This window comes from Octodon degus, unplaced genomic scaffold, assembly GCF_000260255.1.
Source record: "Octodon degus isolate 3935 unplaced genomic scaffold, OctDeg1.0 scaffold00026, whole genome shotgun sequence".
In the NCBI taxonomy this organism is placed as follows: Eukaryota; Metazoa; Chordata; class Mammalia; order Rodentia; family Octodontidae; genus Octodon; species Octodon degus.
In genome coordinates, this window is record NW_004524602.1 from 4265383 (window position 1) to 4284640 (window position 19258).

At 37.0% G+C, this 19258-nt stretch overlaps 1 protein-coding gene and 1 pseudogene across 1 annotated transcript in view; one reads left to right on the forward strand and one right to left on the reverse strand.

Annotated features, from left to right (window-relative positions):
• Neo1 (neogenin 1) overlaps window positions 1–19258 on the reverse strand; it is a 213878-nt gene that overhangs the window by 68233 nt on the left and 126387 nt on the right. The window lies entirely within an intron of this gene.
• Window positions 8250–8786, forward strand: LOC101560033 (annotated as a pseudogene).

Here is a 19258-nt window from a genome sequence, read left to right on the forward strand (position 1 = left end):
TTGCCAGTCAAGCGCTTATCCTACTGAGCCATATCACCGGCCTCAATTTTCTTAATTTTAAAAGCAGAATGCAACATCTATCAAACTTTGTATATAAAATATCATAATATGATTGGCAGCAATATCTTCTGCTTTATGAAATATAGAACATATGTAGTACTGACAAGCCATTACCCTCCACAGTCATCCCAGATTTCTGGGATCTCATTGCAGAGCTTGGGCTGTCTTCAGTCCTGCAAGATGTCCAAAAGCTGCACCTTCAACTTTAGTCTAAAGTTCAGTATTAAACTCAGCTCTCTGTGTGGACTCAGGGAAGTGACAACCTTCCTCACTTTGCTAAACTATACTTCATTTTGCATCCTATCAATTTATTTCATTATGACAGTATAAAATTTTGAATGAAAAATTTCAGACACAAAAATGTAATAGGCAGCTGACTTTATCAAACTATGGAATGTATATAATACAGATGGATAATATGGCTACTGACTCTCAGGGACTGGGTACAGAGATGAAGCAGTGGCACTAGTCAAAGCCTCTGTCTGTATACCTGTAGCCAAGGGTGACTTGGATACCCTTCAAGGCTACCCATTTTGTTGTAGGAGAGTTCTGATTTTAGAAGTTAATGCCTAATGCTGAACCTAAAACCAACTTCAGAAATTCAAAGCTTAATCTCACAATTTTTAATTAAAAGAGCGCATTAATTAGAATTGTGTCAAAGGGCCAAGTGGTAAGAGCCAAGTTCAGTGGTATAGTGACTGTCCCATATATGTGAAGCTCTGGGTTTGATTCCCAGCACTCCCCAAAACAGGAATCATACCACTGAACCATAAACTTAATAGGAAAATCAGAAGAGAGGCAGAGAAAAAAACAAAAAAAGTATGGCCCTAGTTTTGAATGAAGTGGCAGGGACAGTAACCTGGAAATTTGGGACTGTAAGAATCTAAATAAAACATTATTTTTTTTAAAAGTGCCAGGTGAAATCAACTCTCTAAGGGAAATGGCAGAGAAGAGCCAACCTGAGGTTTCTAGATAGGTAGAAATGGAGAAAGAGTGATCCAACACCACTTCTACAAGGTACTCTAATCCTTCTGTAGGTCATCCCAGCTTCACAATAACCTTAAGAAATGGGCACTTTCACCTGATGTTTATCTTATATAAAGAGACAGACAATTACCCTAGATGACAGTAAGTGGCATGGTAGTAAAACCAATTTTCGTTTTCAGTCTAAGAGGCCTCTGTATGTAACCAGTAGGAGGCTGGGAACTTGACTTCCAGTCTGGATGTACCACTTGTTGCATTGCTACTTTGGAAACATCACTTATCCTCTCCTATTCTTTTTCAATGGAAACATTTTTAGGAGTGCAGAATGCTCTGAAATGTAATCAAGGTTTTCTCTAGACGTTACTCACTGAAACAAGTCAATGTAAGAAAGTCAAGTGTGAATGGCCTTTGAGGGTAGCAGACAACACTGAAAAGAGACCAAAATCCTATGCTAAAAACTTGATCTTGCCACTACCTAATAGTGCAAGGTGGGCAAGTCAGTCTGTCTGATTATCAGTCTCCATATGTGTAAATGCAGAACAGTAACACTCCCTGTGTTGTAGGCTGACATAAATGTGAAAACAGCCAGAGAGTATGTGTGGAAGCAATGTGTACATGCTGCTTACTACCAAAACCAGATGTAAAAGGGTAACAGGAAAAGGACGTAAGTATGAAAGGTAGGGAGACTACCCATTCAGGAGCCCCTTCCATTCCTCTTAAACTGAAGCTTTCTTCCTCTTCATAAATACTTGGGTGGGGGAGAGAGGGAAAGGAGAAGGAAAGAGGAAAGGAGGGAGGGGGAGGGGTGGAGGAAAGGGGGAGATATAAAAGAGGAAGGGGTGGCAATTGAATCACTCAGGAAAATTCTAGCACCTTACTGAACTTCTACAGCCCAGGTCTGTAATTTACTCATGGCTTCTACCATTTCCTGTTCACACTAAACACAGTAACCTACATACTCCTGAAGGACAAGATTTGTGCCTGCTTTATCACTTACTGTACTTGCCTAGATGATCGATACACAAATATTTATCAAATTAATAAATGGAAGAAAATTCAGGGAACTGTTAGTCAACAAAGACCAGTGTTTCTAGAATCTTGTAAAAGAAGTCAATTACTTTAATCATTTTAGCTGTTAAATCATATACTGTGTAAATGTTTATATAATAAATAACATACCATTTACAAAGCAAACATACCTTACCAATTAAGTACGAAATGAGTGCAAAAATGCCAAGTTATTGTAAATGGCCTAATGAACTTAACTATAGAAAAATATACATGTTTATGATAGTCTCAGTGTTCATTCCCCACATGAGTTCTATTGCTGCTGTTCATATTCTTGCTGAGTAGGTAAAAGACATATGCAAAGAGTCAAAGAGGCAGTTAAGGTGCCTCAGAATCCAAGGCAAAATTCCATATATTGGGACTCTGGACTGGTTTAAGGAATTTAGCAGATTCTCATCCCCAAAAGAACCACAAAGCTGAATAAACTGTTAAAGACTGCAAGTAGATCAAAAGCATATAGCAAGTACAGAACCATTTATTTATGAAACTATCATACTTCAGGTAAAAACAATGCCTATGTTCCCCCAGCTTGAGGATGTGACCTTTTTAGGGGTACGCAATGGATGATAGACTTGTTATGGAGCATGGTGTGCCATGAGGCGAGAAAGTGACAGAAGGTTCCCAGGTTAAGTGCTCCAGAGACTGGGGCAGGCCCAAGCCTTGCACACAACCTGGGCAGTTGAAACCCATGCATGGGGGGTCAGAAGACATGAGAGCACCGGATAGAAGGCAGAAGGTGGGGCAGACCAAAACTTAGCTCAAAGTTTGAAAAATATTCCCCAAACCACACAAACATCCACTAAGTTAGAGTGGCAGGCTTATTGAGGTATTTGAGCACAACTTGTGACTAATTTTTGGCCACATGCTTATCTACATATACCAGGGTCAACCCTATAAAACCAAATCTATAGATACAGACCCTTAGAAAATAAAAACTTAACAATAAAACCCCCAAACAGCAGAAACATCAGTGGCTGCACACTCTGAGGAAGGGAGAGTTAGTCCATGAAAGTGACCTAACAACAACACAAGAACTGCTAGGGGAACAGGGAGAAGAATCAGAACCCACAGCTGCTTCAAAATTTTATTAAAAATGCCTAATAGTCAATAGATGATAAAAAGATGCAATGAAATGAAGTGTTACTCAAATTAAGGAAGTCAGCAGTCAATACAAAATGTCTTAGAAAGGACATCATATTCTAAAAATATTTTGAAGCAACTATTAAAATATATTCTATGATTCAGAATTCTATATTCTTAGGAATCTAACCAAGAGAAATAAAAACAACTATCTACACAAAGATGAGCATTTGTTTCAACAATATTCATTATAATATCAGTTTATACTGCTAACAACCCAAATGACTATCAATTCATTAAAAGAAACAAAATGAGTATCTATATAAAAGGAACAGAATGCTGATTTGTGCTACTATATGAACAATCTCAAGAGTACTACGCTAAATGAAAGTAAGCAATCAGAAAAGACCATATATTATGTGGAATCACATCATTATGTGATTCCATTTATACAAAATGACTGCAAAGGACAAAGGGCACTTCTATAGAGATAGAAAGCAAATCACAGACTCCCTATGACCATGGCTAGGATATGTACTTAACTACAAACAAGAAGACTTCTGGGGGTGTGGTGAACATTTTAGGTGAATTTTATACTATGTAAGTTATAGTCATTAAAGTTGTTTAAAACGGTAGTGCATGCCTATAATGCCAGTACTGGGGAGGCTGAGGCAGGAAAATCACTACGAGTCTGAGCTGTGTAGCAAGACCCTGTACCAAATAAATAAAATAAAGAAATTAGGACTGGAAAGATAGCTTGGCAATTTAAGTGCCTGCCTGGCAAGCACAGAACCTGGGTTCGAGCCCTGGTGCTGCATGTTGCGCTGGCCCGGGAACCTCAGATGCACTGTGCCAGCTACCGAAACTGGGTGTAGTGGTGCACGCCTATAATCCCAGTACTGGGGAGGCTGAGATAGGAGGATCACTATGAGTCTGAACTGCATAGCAAGACCCTGTATCAGTAAATAAATAAACAAATAATAATAATTTTTAAAAAAGGAACAAAGAAAGAAATGAAAGCTTGCCTGCCTGGCAAGCACAAGGTGCTGAGTTCAATTCCCAGTATAGATGGATGGATGGATGGATGGAAGGAAGGAAGGAAGGAAGGAAGGAAGGAAGGAAGAAAAGAAGGCAGGCAGGCAGGCAGGCAGGCAGAAAGAAAGAAAGAAAGAAAGAAAGAAAGAAAGGACTGGCTACTTGAAATTATCAAAAGTACTTTCCTCCTAATATAAAACAGCAGTACTTACATGGCATCCCAGGACATTTGTTGCTCAAAATACCTGAGCTTAAAACTAATCTATCTAAAATCTTCACAAAATTAAAATGTCTAGAAGCAACTCAAAAATAGTAACAAATTTTATTTAGTTACCTATGTGCCCAAGATATGAAAGAAATATACAGCTCTGTAGGCTAAATGCAATAAAAATCTTTGAAAATAAGACTTATTTCAGTTTCTTTCCCTTGCACCTCTGAGTTCACTGCTAAAAGTGAAAGTTCTGACCACATCATTCTCCTGCTCCAAAATGACACACGGAAAAGTCTTAACACCTCAGCACACACTTCAGAGTCCTCCCCAGACTAGTCCCAGGCTTACTTTCTAGACTCACTTCCTGGGCATGCTGCACTCTTGGTCTACCCTGCTATTATTGAACAAAAATAGACTGGTAGCTTTATTATTCACACTGTTCCTATTTGTAGAGCAATAAACACCATGTAAGTCTGGCTCAAATCAAAGGCAACTGAGAAGTCTGTGTATCAGATTCCCAAAACAACGTCAAAAACATTGTTAGCTGGGACTTGATGCTCAAATGCTTGGCAGCAACATAACTTAGGCTCCTAAGTAGCCCAGGCTGAAGTGAGGTGAAGCGAGCTTTGTGAGGCCCTCAGGAAGCTTTAGGCTTTGTTTTCTTTTTTTCTTGTGTTACTTACAGTAATCCTCTGAGCAACTCCTAGTTTTTCTGCGAATTCACTTTCAACTCTAGTTTTCCATTGGTTGATGGCTCTGTTTTAATACTCTGGATCTGTGACTGATAAAAGTTTACTTGTAGTAGTTTAACCACCATACATATGCCTATAACAGTTTCTGATGATGGGAATCCTTAGATTCTTGGCTGGGCCTGTTGAACTCGATTAAGTAGACCCAATCATCGTACTCTGACACTTCTCACATCAGTGAAGTAAATTCTGATGAAGCACATTTAAGTTGAAATTTTGAAACTCAAATTTCTGAACTTCTTCCTAAGTCAAGAGAGTCTCCAGGGAAAAGCTTTCCCCCTAGCTCTTCATTTCCTTATGTAAAGGAATCAATTAAATTGATCATTCTCAGAATGTTCATGGTGGCATTAATCTGCATAGTCAGATCCACATGATGAACATTTTTCTAAACACAAATGCAGTGTGAGCAGACATACAGTTCCACAGAGCATTACTTTTGGGAAATGTTAACAGACATAGCATTACAAAGACAACATCAAATATGGGAGACTGGAGATTTGCTATGCATTTTTAATGTTAATCATGACTAGCAATGCTATAGGAGAAAATAGTTTTTTGTTTGTCAACCTAGCACTTCTCATTATTGATCGTATCTCTTCTTCAAACAGTAATCCAGTCTGGGAAGCCTAGACTAGATACTATCTGAGAATCTATTAGAGAAACCATTTGCCTGAAAGCCACCAGCAGTTGCTAAATGATTTCAGATTATTTAAAAATAATTAAGCAGTAAGTTTGTTATAAAAGTACTATATACAATACAAAAGTACACAGAGTAGAGAGATTAAGGTTTCCCTTTTCACTGCCTCCCCAGTACCATTGTGGTTGTTTTAGATTAGTAAAATAGTTTTCTTTTTGATGACACTGTATTTTAGTATAGCAACAGAAAAATGACCAAGGGCTGGTGAGATGGCTTAGTGGTCTAAAGCACCTACTTAGAACAAGCTTAGCAAAGCACAGGAACCACGGTTCAATCCCCCAGCACCACATGCCAGCCAGCCCGCCCCCTGGTGGGCTGAGCTGGCCACACACACACACACACACACACACAAATAAATAAATAAATTTTTTTTAAAAAAAAGAAAAATGACCAACACAAATGTCAGTAAGCACATAAATATGGAACAGTACAATAAGCATGTTGCTTTGTAAACTGCTTTATGCTGTAATATGTCTAGAGCTTCGCATGTCAGAACATAAAAACAAACTTCAGCATTCCTAACTTCTGTAAAATATTCCATAGGACAGCTATAGCACAGCTTAATCATTCCCTTATTATTCTTCACAGGTGGACTGCTGCCATTATTTAATATTTTTGGCCACTACTCTCAATTTTTTGCAAAATTTCCTATACATGTGTCTCTGTGTACATGTATAAATACTTCTGTGGGCTGAATTCCTAGAAGTGAAAATGCTAAGCCAAAGGTTTGTGTATTTGAAAGCTTGAAACATGGTGCCAACTAGTTTCTGAAATGCTATTTTGGCTTCAGTTTTAAGATGGAAGGCCAAGTACATTTCTGGGTCCATCACTTTATTAATATTCCCTAATGATAAACAGAACAACCCTAACTTCATTTGGGCAAAATAGAGAGCTATTTTGGGTAAACTAAAATAAATCAGGAAGAAAAAAAATAAATTATTACATGAAAAAGAGTCTATATAAGAACCTCCAGAAGGACAGACTGGGGAAGACTCCTGCCAGCTGACCTCGGGCAAGTGGTAGCACTTTAGGAAGAAGGGATGATAAGAACGACAGAGAAATTACTTGAAAGCCTATAAAAACAGCTATTAATTTTCCAAATCTTTACTCCTAGAGACAGAAAATTTATATTCAGGATACCAAAGAGCCTCAGGATTCAGAGACAACCACAGAGGGATTAATATTGGCAGATACCAACTTAGTCACATGGTTAAGGTTAACATTACCACCAAGTCAGATACACTGATATTGTGTACCCATGATAGGAGTGCACTGAAAAGGAAAATCGCTTTGTAGTATTTCTCAAAAAATCCTTAACTTTAATGTAACTGTAAAAAAAAGTATCAGATAAACCCATACTGAGAACACTATACAAAACATCTGACCAATATTTTCCAAAAGCATCAAAATATGATTAGGAAGACTGAAGAAGTGCTAGAAACTGACAGACTATGGGCTTGTGAGATGGCTCAGTGGTCTATAGCACCTACTTAGAACAAGCTTAGCAGAGCACAGGGACCGCAGTTCAATCCCCTAGCACCACATGCTAGCCAGCCCCACCCCCTGGTGGGCTGAGCTGGCCACACACACACACAAAATAAATAAATAAAATAAATAATAAATTAAAAAAAAAACTGACAGACTAGGATACAGATCCACATGACTCAAGAGGAGTCCTATGCAACTTTGGTGTGCTTCTTCCTTGTGCACTTCTCTTTTCTCCAGCTGTCTGTTTCCCAAATGCCAACCTTTTAGTGATAAACCCAGATTTCTCTCACCAAGACTACTGTCTGTTTACAGCTCCCTGTTGGTAGGGGAGGCCCTGCTGCAGAAGGTGTCTCCAAGTAGAAAGCTGAGATCGTTATGGGCTCACCTCATGTGTTCTACTTTTAGTGACCACGGTCCTACCATGTTTTCAAATGTCTAAAAATATCTAGATCATGTATGTTGTCTACCTGTTTACAGCAGGTGTTTATACAACATGGGCTATTCTAGTACTACTTTGTCATGGTCAGAAAGTGTAAGTTCCAAATGCTTTTAACATATTATAATAATTATCAGAGGATCTCTTTTAAAGAAGCACCAAATAAAAATTGTTTATTAAAAGTATTTCTAAGCACTGGTCATTCTAGGAAATGTCTTTTTATTTTGCTACAGTCATTTGTTGCCCTTGCAGAAAGTAGTATCTATTATATAATATGAATGAATAAATCTACAAATACACAAAGGAAACACTTCAGAACAGGTGTATTAAGTTGGGGTTGTAAAGGACTTTAAAATATGAACATATATTTCTAAAGAGAATTTATTAGTTTTATGAAAACAGACAACTGGATGTGCTTCCACTGCAGGCACTGAAGCCGCAATGCCTAAAGGAAGGACAAAAGGAGGCCACAAAGGCCGAGCAAGGCAGTATATGATCCCTGAGGAAATTGACGCCCAACTGCAGGCTGGAAAGCAGAAAGCCAGGGAAGAGGAGCAAGAAGAAGGTGGAGATGGGGCTGCAGAGGACCCCCAAAAGAAGACATCTCTAGACTCTGAGGAGAGCGAGGATGAGGATGAAGACTACCAGCAAAAACGCAAAGGTGTGGAAGGCCTCAGTGACATCGAGAACCCCAACAGGGTGACACAGTCAACCAAAAAGGTTACACAACTGGATCTGGATGGGCTAAAAGAGCTTTCAAGGAGAAAATGAGAAGAAATCAAGAAGAAGAAAGCAAAAGAATGCTACATGAAAATGCATTTAGCTGGTAAGACAGAGCAGGCCAAAGCTGACCTTGCCTGGCTGGCAATCATCTGGAAACAACAGGAAGAGGCTGCAAGAAAGGAAGAGGAGAGGAAAGCAAAAGATGACGTGACTTTGTCAGGAAAACAGATGCTGTCACTTTCCCTGAATAAGTAAGTGTCGCCTGTGGGAGGAGAGGCCAGGGAACTGGGCTGTGCTGCCAGGACCGCTGCTACATCTCACCTACCTTGTGCTCTGGCACCACTGCAGCAGCCCCTCACGGCCAGGAACCCCCATGGCCTGGGGTCACCTCTTCATCTTGGTGAACAGAAATAGTTCAAGGGTGTGGGGGCTAGGGGAGGAGGCAGCTGCTATCTTTTGACATAAAAAGATGCAGGATAGCATTTCATATGTAACCGCTTGAAATGTTTTTGCTGGTTTTAGAATTCAGAACCCTGGTTGGGAGGTGCCTGGGAGGTGGGTCAGAAGAGTTCCATTTGTTTGGTAGACTGCACGTTAATGGGTGGTAGTGCCAGTGGCACCTGCTGGAACGTGCAGCAACCAGCCCCAGTCTGTGCTGCCTGGGTGCTTACTCGGAGAGGGGTTATACCCTGGGTCCCATGGCTTCTCCATCCCTGGCCAGTGGCCTCCAACTGAGCCCTCTTCTCGGCCCTTCCCTGCCCTGTTCCCACATATCTGGCCATGGCCACTACCCATTTTTAACTCAACCTATTGATCATTTCAAGAAACCTTTATTAACTAAGCAGCACCCAGGCAAAACCTGCTCCACAAATCTAACTTGTGTATTTGGCAGATTAAACCTGATGTTACTGTACAAAAAAAAAAAAAAAAGGAAAAAAAAAGAAAGAAATACAAAATAGGCAACTGTAAGAAATCTGACAGCTCTAGTTCATCTGTAACACTCAAATTAAAGCTAAAGTAATATTCTAATAAAAAACAGAATAGTGTTTATAAAAAAGCAATTAAGTGAATATATTACATATTCAAAACAATACACCACAAGCTATTAAACTTTCAAATAAAACCAATATTATTTTGCTCTGATTTGCAGAAGTTTCATCCAAGTTATCTTTTAAATAAAAGTTATAAAAATAAAAGTTATGCATATTCACCACTCAATCTTACAGGATAAGTGTTCACGTCTTAATTAATGACTCTGGATTCATATGTAGTTCTTCAATTCCAACTCAATTATACTAACTTCTATTTAAGGGCCAATGAAGTACTTGATTCTTTTTTTAATGTATCTAGTACAGGGTCTACAGGGTCTCACTACACAGATTGGACTCACAGTGAGCCTCCTGTTTTCAGCCTCCCAAGTGCTGGGATTACCACAAAGCTCAGTAGCATTTGCAGTCTCAGTGTGCCCCAAGGGTGGAGGCAGGGGCGGGGTCCAGCATGGCATATGAAGATAGAATCCTGGTCCCTGCTTCTGCCTAAGCAGGTGCTTTAACCTGCTGAGCTATCTGGCTGGCCCTACTCTGTGGATTCTTACACAAAAGGAAAAATTACTCTATGGATACAGGAAACACTTGTAATCCCAACCAGATTCCTGAAAATCCAAGGAAGATTGGTCAGGCTGAAGAATATCACAACCTAAAATGCAACAGAGAGTTGCTCTAGTGATAAGTGAAATACCACATTCCTAGAAAAACCAAGTTAACAGTTCGTCTACTTTTCAATATTTTTTTTGTCTGCCTCTTATATCATATTTATATCTGATTTGAAAGAAAAGACTCTAAAAGCACACTGGCATTTCAGATTGCACCCACTAGGTACTATCTCTGTAAAACCAGTAGGCTAGAAGCAAGCTATTTTTTTTATAACTTTCACTAGAAAAACAATCAAATTGCTATTATGTGTTTATCTCATTCTAAATTTCAAAACAAGTATGCATAACTGTTCCCTAATATCAGTATTCATAGTAGGTCCCATTCCACAATTCTGATAGAACACGACGCTCCCCACCCCGCCTCTCTGCAAAGAGTGTGAAAGACACAATTTAAAAAAACACTAACAAACTGACAAGCACAAAAAAACCAAAGCCCAATAAAACAACTATTCCTTCAGATTAAAGAGATTCAAATGAAGCATTTACACTCACTGGGTATATGATTATACTAAGTTATTAATCACAACACCTTATTAAAAAATAAAAACACTAGCAGAATGTGAGAACTACTACATCGCTTGCTCCTGAGAGTGATCTGCCACATAAAAAGCCACTGAAAAATATGCAGCAGTTACAAGTTCAAGAGGTACACTGGTGTTCCCAATAATGCCTCTCAACAGAGAAGTCGTATTTCATGGATGGTCATGAGCAGCATGCAACAAATTTCCTCTTCCCTTTAAAAAGCAGTAAAATTAATCACTATTTCCAAGTTTAAACTATGATACCAAATTAAAGAAAATTAAAGCAGAGGAATAATGCTACACAATTGCAATGACTTAGAATCAGCACCCTCTTGCACTATCATAATTAATTTATAAACATCTGCATTCAGAAGATTCATACAAAGAAAGACATGGCCCTAGTAGCTGTGCACTATACCACTTGGTGGAGTGCCTCACAGTGGTTGTCAAAGGAGTGGAAAAATCCTTTTAGAGTCTATTGGTTCAAAGTACAAGAAAGAAAAAAGCTTTAGAAAGAAGTGGCAAATTTTAGTTTAAATGGAAATGTTTTAGGAGAAAGAATACCCTACTATAGAAAAATGGTAAGGATTGTCATAAAGATTGTAATTGTACAGGGAAAATTACAGTTCTATGATTCTTATTTTCTGCAACAGAAAAACATAGTCTTGCTAAAAAGCTGAAATGCCACAAACATCTCTGCTGTGTATTATTTAAAAGAAAGATCCCTTATTATCACACTGCTTTGAGAAACTGACATCAACTGTGACTTGATAGATGTCTTACTTTCCTTCACGGTTTATGTTATAGAAACAATGACTTATTTGATGCCTATTTTTGATTTGGGAATTACCTTCCATATACGTTCCAATCAATACTATTTAACACCTAAAATGAGAAATCAAAATGTTTAATTAGCATGCAAATGACTCCCAAACATTTTAAATCTCCTTGAAGTGTTCATGCATATTCAGATAGCTTTACTGATGCTCATATAATGAGTCCTTTTAATTATAAAATCATTTGACATTTCATCAATATTCATAAATATTAGTCCTCAAAGTAGGATTAAAACAGGTATGTTTAAGACCTCTTACCTGTATTTAAATATATACAAATATTTATGAGTCAACAACTATAAAATAGAAACAGATTTTTTATAGAAACAGATTTAAGAAGATGCATTTATAAATTAAAGATAGCCATCAAATAATTAAATATTTATTTATTTAATGTATTTAGTACGAGGTCTACAGGGTCTCACTATGGGGATCGAACCTGGCTGCTGTACTCTGCCTAAGCAGACACTTTAATCTGCTGAGCTGTCTGGCCAGCCCAAATAATTTGATATTTATTATTCAGGAATAATAATGCCTAAAATAATATATGCTGAGAAATGCTAGTAATTATTAAGTGACATCAATGGCCTAAGTGATGGATACAAATACTTTTCCCAGTGATCTTCCAGTTCTATAGGAAAGAAATTGTATGCATCAATGACTGTACTACATGCAAATTAGAAAGTGACAGAGGGCAGGTTAAATAAATATAAAATGAAGTCAAACGTAAGGTTTTTCCTTCTGATGAATGACTGCCAAAAACATTATAGGTAAGGTGGCATTCAAAACTGGATCTTAAAAGACATATTGGATTTGGTCTTGGCAGAAGTGAAGCAAACATATAGCAAACAATTTAAATGATAAAAGTATGAGATACACAAAGAACTGAACTGAGTTTCATAGGGTAGAAGCTACACATTTACAGTACTACAGAGTGTTTAGTATGCTCTAGTCCAGTAAGTCAGACAGGCTAGGTCATATACCAGCTCTGACAGATACATTAGTTCTATGATCCTGGGACAATTACTAAATAGTTATATCTCTGATTTTCTTAAGTATACATACAAATAATTACAGCATTCACATTACTGTGTTGATGTAAAAGAGATAACATCTAAAATATTCAGTGTTTCTTAGCAAAGTAAGTGTGGTATGAATGTTAACTGACTACTATTAGTAACAGCTATCTATTACTGAAAGTTAATGAGACTGGATCAAGTTGGACTAAGAACATAGGACTGCATTCCCTTTCAAAGTCTTTTAGAATTGAAGAGACAATTATTTGTATAAGGATGCCATCCTTAAAATTAAAATGTTACTGGGTGTGGGGGCACATGCTTGTAATGCCAGCGCTGGGTAGGCTGGGACAAGAGGATCACTGTGAATCTGAATTGTGTGTCTACACTGTTTTTGAACCTGTACAAAAAATAAATAAAATAAAATGTTGAAGAATTCTTAAAAGATAGTGGACGGTGAAAGCAAAAGAACAGAGAAAAATCTGCAACATAATCTGGCAGAGGAGAAAAGTTTAAGCATTAAAGATTATAGTTATAGGGGCCAGCCAAATAGCTCAGCAGATTAAAGTGACTGCAAGCAGGCGCAGGGGCCAGGAGTTTGATCCCTGGGCCTGTCATGCTGGCCCCACCCCCAGGAGCACTGAGATAGTAATTGAGACTGGGTATGGTGACATGCGCCTGTAATCCCAGCTCTTGGGAGGCTGTAAACAGGTGGATCACTATGAGTCTGATCTAGTAGTGAGACCCTGAACACCCTGTAGACCCTTCCTAAAAAAAAAAAAAAAAAAAAAAAAGACTATAGTTATGTATCATTTCATTAAAAAATCTACATGACTAAAAGTCACAACTGAATAAAAAAAATCAATGGATGAAAAATAAGATAATATGCTATCCCTAATCAAAAGACATGTGGTATAGATTTATTAACATTAATTTTAGAGAAAACAGACTTCAGAACAAGATTACATAGGTGATAAAGGAGACTGCATAATGATAAAGCTGTGAACATTTTAAAAATTAAAAAAAGTTAAAATGATCAATGAATCAAAGAAGGAACAAATAACCAGTTGAGTGAACTAAGCAATACAGTCTAGGATATGAAAGACTACTTTAGTTAAGTTTCAAAAAGATGCAAGGAGAACCTCTGGAAATGAAAACCTCAATGAATCAATTAAAACTGAAGTGAGTCTTGGTAAATACTTTTCTGAAAGAATTAAGGAGTGCATGTTACACTGATACATGCATATTCCTATTTACAGTGGCACAATTCACAATAGCTATGCTATGAAGAGCCAGCTGGAAAAAGTGTAAGATGCCCATCAACCGATAAATAAGGAAAAAAAATATAGATATATATGTTATATATATCAGAATATAAGAATAACATCAAGTCACTTGCAGGACAATGGATGTGGTTAGAAGTCATCATGTTAAGTGAAATTAGCCAGACTCAGATAAATATCATATGATTTCTCTTATAAGTCTAAAATACACATAAATTATAAATAACAAGAGTGGTGACCAGGAGGGAAGACTTCTGGACACAGGCAAGGTGTTAAGCTGGAAGAAAGAGGAAATGGAATTGAAATTAAAGTATGTTAAATATACCAACTTTTCAACATACATACCATCATCATTTAATTTTAACATAGATTAACTTTTAAAAAAGACATTACCAGAAAGCTACAGAACACTAAATCTCATGAACATAATGCAAAAATCATTAATGTATCAGCAAATGATTGAATGAGTAAGTGGGGGACAATGGGCAAAACTCCTCTGTAGGGTAGGGGAGCTAGCTCAGCAACATAAGTACCTGCTTGGACAGCACAAGATACTCAGTTTGATCTCTGGTAACCTAAAAACAAAAACAACCCTCCTCTGTAAAAGAATCCCAAAAAGTCTGTGCAGTTACCGTGCCCTCAAGGAGGTCGAATATATCTCCCTCATTCCTTAGGAATGAGTTGTGTGTAGTTCCTTTCTTCCAGAGGGTACAAACTGGAGAGGTGAAAAAAGAGTAACTTTATAGTGAAGAAACCGGATAAACACAGCTCAGCCAGGTGACAAGGGCTAAATTACCAGTGTTTCTTAAAACTGTTAAGGTCACCAGAACAAAAAACCTCTATAAAACTGTCATGGCCAAGAGGATCCTAACTGAGAAATGTAAACTAAATCTTACATGCTAACCTAGATAGTGCCTGGAATAGAAAAAGAAATTGGATAAAGCATGGACTTCAGCTACAAAAAAATGTATGTATCACAAATACACTGTATTTATGCAAGGTATTAATAGAGGAAGTGGTATGGGATGTATGGAAGCTCTATCTTTATAACTTTTCTGTAAATCTAAAAGTATTTTAAGCTATAGGTCCTTAAGAATATAGGCAGAGGACCAGGTAACAGCTTAGCAGCATAAATGCCTGCCTGACATGTGCAAGATCCCGAGTTCAATCCCCAGTATTGAAAAAAAAAAAAAAAAAAGAATGTAGGCAGAGGGCTGGGAATGTAGCTCAGTGGTAGAATGTTTGCCTACCATGAACAGGGCCCTGTATTTAAATCTGTAACACTGCTGTGTGTGTGTGTGTGTGTGTGTGTGTGCGCGCGCGCGCGCGCGCGCACGGGCGCACACACACATGCACAGAAAAGCAAATTGGACTAAAAATAAGACTAGCAGATCAGAAAGTAATTCTAGTTTTTCCAGCCATAACACTCAAGGACAAGATGTAGCACTTTAACAAAAATTAAAAAGAGACAACAGAGTAAGCAGCAAGAGCAACAAATATTCAAATATGTAACAATCATAAAAGTTTTCTACACCAAAACAGATGCAAGCTGTTAAATTTAAAGGAATCACTGAAAATCTGGACAATATCTACTGGAGGTGAAAAAAGGAAAAATCCATGCCATAAAATTTCAGATTCAAAAGACAAAGACAAAAATGGTGAAAGCTTCCAGAGAATAAAGTAGGCAATAAAGATGAACAAAGGAATGAAAAATCAATTCCTAATTGTCAGCTAATACATGATAATGAAACTTTAAGGGAAAATAACATTTTTCCAGACATGCAAAGGATTCAGCTTTCTTTTATACCCTTCCTGAGAAATGTTACTACAAAATATAATTAAGAAAAGTAAATGAAAAAGAATCAATCAGAAAAAGTAGAAATTGTGGCCCAGAGAATATAGTTTGAAGGGAAAACAGTATAGGAGCAATAAGGCAGTGAAGCCCAATAAAGTGTTTTAATCATCTGCTGAGGGGAAGGAGATCAAGATTAACTCTAAATGCTGCCAAGAAAATAAAATCCAGTTTGTAGGTGTCAGTTTTTTAGAGTAGCCATTTGATAAGTAGAAAAGAACAAATTAAGATGGCAGAATTCATACAAACATTAAGTCTAAAGCTGTCTACAGTTAATAACCCTAACAAAAGGGCAACATATGTTTGAAAACGCAAGAACAGAAAATATATCTGAGGTAATGCTATTACAAAGAAAGCATTAAAGTCAGTATCAGACAAAAAGAAAAAAAAATCTGACAAGAATTAACAAAGATCAAACAAGGGTTCCCTGCTGTAAACCAAATACCATTTTCTCTTGATACTGAGATGTACTTTTTCATAGTTTAACTTCTTTGAAATCAGGTGATGTCTTATAATCCATAGTGTTTTAGATCTGATCAAATCTGGTGATCCACCAGGAGGTCAAGTCACGACTCCTAACACACTTCTGAACAGATCAAACAATAATAGTCAGAAATTCAAGAATTAAATCTGTAATCATACTTTACTGAAATATATTCTTAGAAACTAACAGATTAGGTAGACAAAACTTAGGCAAAGTTCTACAGAATATGAGGAACAAAAGTTTGACCTAATAATTACTTAAAATCTTATATAATATCCAGAAAAATTAAAACTCATAGAACCATCAACAAAAATGAAACAAACATTAGATCACAAAAAGAATCTCAAATTCCAATAAACTGAGAGATGGTCATTTGCTGATCTGAGGAGCATAAAAGTCTGAGATTTTATAAAGGGAGAGGGAGTATACAAAAACCAAACCAAACCAGAAAACAGTGGGATTTTCCAGCAGCCTGAGGCCAAATTTTTTTTTCCCTGAGGCCAAATTTTAATTGATTCTTATGAGAGTGGTATTCAGTTGCACTGTTTTTTAAAACAGTAACATTTACTTCCAAAATTAAGCAATTTAAAACTACCCCAGTATTGAACTATCCATCTGCACAGTAGCCAAATAGCTTGAAAAGTGGTGTGGGACAAAATGCAATATGAACATAAATTCACAAAAATAACCAAACCTACATATTTTCAAAATTGATTATTTTCAAACAAGGAAGTCACAAGTCCAAAATTATTCCACAGATGTCACAGCTCCTTCTCTGAGGAGATAATGTTTAGTAGAGGAGAACTAAGATGATCATACAAGGAGCACATTCTTTTGGGGATTTTTTAGTTAATGTGTATTCTGATAAGCAGCCCTGGCAGACTGCTGTTTTAAACATATGACCTATATAAACAATTGAAGGAAGTTATAAAATATAATGAATGCAAAATACTCCTCCCTTTTTTTTTGTGCAGGAGGAAGGTTTTGATTTTAAGGAAGTCATATGACTTTTCCTGACATCAAAAGCACTCATTAAAAAAGGTGTGCCACGTGTTAATGACGTACCTACCAGAGTAGTGAGCCCAGGAAAACTATAGCTTTCTCTCCTTTCATCTTAAAACAAAATGCTGTCTCTCCAATAGAGCTAAAAACTCTAAAAGAAAAAAAGACAAACTACATAAATGTGTTTTGCTAGTTGCCCATTTAGTCTTTTTTTTGGGTTGTTGTTGTTTTTGTTTTTTTGTGGAACTGGGGATTGAACTCAGGCCCTTGCGCTTGCCAGGGAAGCGCTTATTCCACTGAGCCATCTCCCTGGCCTAGTTGCCCATTTAGACCAATAAAAAGGAAAAAATGATTTTCATTTCAATGTGCTTAATGATTTTCTTTAATCATAATCAACTTTACAAGATGTGTTAGGGAAGAAAAAGCATCTGCATTTTTTAAGATTCAGAAATTCAAATTCTAGCAGTTTTCTTCTTCAGAATGTGTGAAAAGCAACAGAATTCAAGTAGTCCCAACCAAAATCTCTAACAAAACTATTTTAAAGGGGCCAGTGAGATAGTTGAGCAGACTAAGTGCCTACTTAGTGAAGCGCAGAGACTGGGGTTTGATCCCTGGCACCATGTCATGCCGGCCCTGTCCACTGAGACTGGGCATGGTGGTGCATGCCTGTAATCCCAGCACTGGCAAGGCTGAAAACAGGAGGATCACTACAAGTCCAAGCTGCACAGTGAGACCCTGTGTCAAATACATTTATTAAAAAACAAAAAAAAAACCTTTAAAGAAAAGTACAGCTACACAAGTTTGTAAGTGTAAACTGATGAGAAACTATAAGTCAGGAGAAAACCAGCACCAATCTGGAATCCAGCTAGAAAGTCTCACAATTATTTTACCACTTTAAGCCTACAGTGCTCAGATATACTGAGAAAACTCAAGCATTAACTGTGATGGCAAACAAAGCTTAAAAAAAAACCCAGCTAAAACACTAGGACAATATTACAACGGTTATGAGCAATAGTAGCATTTAAAACGCTGATACCAAAGGATAAAAGCTCTTAAAGTGCGTATCATATTATATACTTTTTATTCCTAGGGATCCTTTAAGCATACATCAGTTGGGAGATATTTTCAACACCGACACCACTGTAACCTAAAATCAAAAACACACTAACCTACCACTGAAGCTATATGAAACTAAATGTGTAAAAAGCCAGATTGTCACTGACGTCTTTCAGACCCAAATGATATGCTGTCAAATATGATATTATTATATAATTTAAGTATCATTTAAATATAGCTATCACTTAAAAGATATTCAGACATACTATCTTCCTTCTGGTGTTTCAGCACTGCATAATGAATTCTTTCTTTACAACAAAATAGTAACATCAAATTCAAACTAAAGCTTGCTTTCCAAAAAGTTCTAAATCCAACTTTAGTGTTCAGAAAGGTGAACTGCAGGATGTTTATTTAACTGCCAAACCTAAAACTTATCATTGAGGCATTAAGTAATTATCTGGACAACACACAAGTTCTGAACTTAAACTGTAACTTTTATCAAAGATGAAACCGATATTCTATTTAAATAAACTATAGTTTATATAGTTATATCTACCTTGCCAAAGCTATGAAAAAACAGAGCATCCATTATAGCACAACTCAGTAATAAGACAAATTTTGTTAATCTAAGTACATTAAATATAACCTTAATAACTAACCTTAGATTTATCAGAGATTTCATCTGTGCTTCTACGTGGTGTAAAACTCCAATCTTTTCATTTCTCTTACCTTACATATCCACTGGATTATAAATGTGGTTCCATTTTCTTTTGTAAGAATATCTACCAACATTTAATAAATATCATACCTTGCAAAATCCATGAAAGGATTTTTAAAAAGTTTCTCTTTTGCTACCACATGGATGAGGGCCTCAAACATTCTATCTGCTTTGGTACAAAATCCTAACTGCTATCACAGAGCTCTTATTTTCCTCTCTGGAACACTTAGCATGCCTTCAATATGCTA